Below are 3,350 nucleotides of genomic sequence, written 5' to 3' on the forward strand. Positions count from 1 at the left end.
GCAGCCGGCTCATGTCAAATTTTAACCCACGTGAAGATAAGATTTGAACTTGGAATGTGAGGCGCATACAGAGGCATCACTGCTCCATCGGTAAAAGAAGATATCCATCAAAAGAAAGATGAGGTGACATGTTTGGCCTACTCCGGAAAATAATTTTGATTTCCAGATGGGTCTAGGTGCATGTATTATACTATAATTCCTCGGATTCTTCGACTGTTTCTAGTGCAGGAGTTATAATCACGTGGTGTTCTAGATGTGGCAATTCCGTGACAGGTGGTTCGTATACGCGTAACGCCCAACATCATCAAATACCTCACGCCGTGCATAAGCGGACGTGGACCTGATGATATGTAACAGGCTGACCATCGTGCTAATAGATATTTATATCGCCTTTTCTCTACTCTTCTTCCCTCATGTATATGCATGTGCACGTATTATCCGTAAGAGCCCTAGCGATCTCTGGTTATCTGCATTTGAAACATTGGAAGCGGCACTCAAGCTCATGCGCAAGCTGCAGTGGAAATTCGAGTGTGCCCATGGCTTCGGATTTACAGCGCTCGGTCTCGAAAGGGAGTGAAATGCATTATAGAGGAGTGAGGAAGCGTCCGTGGGGAAAATACGTGGCGGAGATAAGGGATTCGACGAGGCATGGAGTCCGTGTATGGTTGGGAACATTTGAAACGGGAGAGGAGGTGGCCATGGCTTACGATCAGGCTTCCTTCGCCATGAGAGGCTCCAACGCCATTCTCAACTTCCCCCTTGAAATTGTTTGCAGGTCCTTCAAGCGTCGTCAGGCCCACGCCGGTGTAGCTAATCCACTTACTTCCAACCCCAACTTTTCCACCGGCTCCTCTGAAATCTCCTCAACCACATCTAGTAGCCAGCTTTCCGACTGCCATAGCCGGATCCAGCAACTCGACGAATATCATTCCAGTACTCCCACCTCGGTGCTTGAAACGTACGTCGTCGAGAGGCTCGATTCACGCAGAGAAAGAAGGGGGCCGCCGCCAACTTCTACCCCTGTTGCTGCCGAGACTGATAAAAACCAAAACGTTAACAAATGTAGCGAATTATTACCAATAGAGAAGCCGTAGTCTCAAGAAATGTCGTCTGTATTGGAGTTGGAGGCTCTAGATGATGAATACTTGGAGGAGCTTCTACTAGCCACACAGGAAGAAGAACGAACCGCATTGGCAGTAGAATAACATAAAAGTTCAATGACAAGAAAAGTTCGTATTAGAGCTGCCTTTCTTTAGGGTATATGACAATTGCTTAGGGTATATGACAATTGGTTTTTTTTTTTTTTTTTTTCTCCGAGTGGCAAAACCTATCAAAATTAGGTGTCAAACCAACAGTGAGGACAGCCATCTCTGGCTGCTATCACTCCACCTGTAATAACCCGCTGGTGGTCCGTAAGGGAGCAGGCTTTCACTCCTGCCAGATGCCTCTGGGCCGTTAACCTGTTTCCTTACGTCGAGGAAGACGAGCTCTTAGCCAAACAGAAGCAGTTTTACGCTATTGTTTTTATTTCAATAAAAGTGTAAAATTTTCAGTTTTCTAAAGAATTAAATTTTAAATTTAATATGTTAGGTCACACTCTATGCAATTTATATGAGCCAGTGTATTTGTGGATAGCAGTTGACTGTCTCAAAATAAATTGGTGTAACAGGTTTCCCTAAGAAAAACTACACGCAAGTTATTTTTTTAGAATATGCCTGAGATAAGATTTAGTAATGTTATATATAAAATAATATATATAAAGAGATAAGATTTAGTAATATTATATATAAAATAATGTAAATAAAGAATGATATAAATTTAATAGTATTATATGTAACCTAAATTTTAGGGTAGTTTGGTTTTATCAATAACGTATTATATGTGAAGAGGTCTAGTGTGTACATATGAATTTTTTTTAATTGCATAATAGATAGTGTAAATAAATTCAATTATTAGAATGATGCTCATATCTAATTTACAATGATAATATTTACATGAAATTGCTTTTCATAATATTTAAATTTCTTTTTACTTTAATTATGAGTAAATAATTATGTTTTGATAAAGTGTACTTAGTTATATTAAGTTTAACTACTTATTATATTTATTTCCAAATTGAGGGAGTAAACTACCATGTATCACTAGTTATATTAAGTTTAACTACTTATTATATTTATTTCCAAATTGAGGGAGTAAACTACCATGTATCACTGGTTTAAAAGTATGATATAATAGTTTCACCTAATTACCATTTTTTTCCTTAAATTACAAGTTTGAATTACAATCACATATGATAAAATTACTTACAATATTCATATTCACACCATTTGAATTCATAGAGTTACCTTTAAGTACACATTCTCAAATTAAATATAATACATGATACATAAACATATATATTGAGAAGAAATTTAAGCATGAGTGTATAAAGTGACTAGGCTAAATACTATTAAACACTAAAAACTATATTACCTTGTCTTTGAAACAATGAATGACTAAAATCACACATTATATTTCACACATAGCTATGTATTCATCAACATGCACACACATACACATTACATTCAACTATTTCTCTATAATATAGAGTTTCTCAGATCTAACTTATTCCTAATTTAGGAGGAGATGTTGAGATAATATCTCATCCATCTCCAACAATTCACAAACCAAATTTTAATATAGAATGTAAGCATTAACTCTAACTCCCCCCTTAATGCTTACATTACAAAAATTTTATTGAAACCACCCATAGACACCAAAACACACAATCATTCATTAAATGGTTTAAATAGTTTTCATATCAACACTAGCTCCATCAAACTGTCTCCTATGTCTCCTAAATCTCAGTTCTCCTGAATTCAATTATTGAACAACATTCACAAGTTGTAGCATAACCTCACTAGAAGACCACTAACATGTCTTCAACAACTAATGAGGGATCCTTCCCTAGATCCACAACTTCCAAACTAATTGGACAACCATCCATGTTGAAACTTTTCACTGAACTGTAGTTGTTGTAAAAGATTTTGAGAGGTTTAATTTCTTCATTGAACTCATCATCATTAAAATTCAATGAATATTCATTTGTTTCTATGTTCGCTAATTATTTTAGCTTCCCTTTTAATAGATCACATATATGCTTTGTACAATTCCATGATTGCATGCCCAATTTTCTTGCAAAATAGCATTCAACTTCACTTTTACTTGAATTTTTCTTTCTCATCATCTTCCTTGAAAATAATGCATTTTCTATTTAAAAATTTCCTTTTGTATCCTCTGGTTTTAGCCTCTTTTCCTCCACCAAAAGTGCTGCAATTGTTTCATCCAATATGTGAAGACATTTGATTTAA

The 3,350-nt window shown here is 35.9% G+C and overlaps 1 pseudogene; it reads left to right on the forward strand.

The window, feature by feature from the left end:
• Nucleotides 1-406: 406 nt before the first annotated feature.
• LOC149211333 (uncharacterized) lies at nucleotides 407-1,509 on the forward strand (annotated as a pseudogene).
• The last annotated feature ends 1,841 nt before the right edge of the window (nucleotides 1,510-3,350 follow it).

This window comes from Pinus tabuliformis, chromosome 1_1 (assembly GCF_031772625.1).
Source record: "Pinus tabuliformis cultivar Carrire ecotype Pingquan chromosome 1_1, CPIR1, whole genome shotgun sequence".
Lineage (NCBI taxonomy): Eukaryota > Viridiplantae > Streptophyta > Pinopsida > Pinales > Pinaceae > Pinus > Pinus tabuliformis.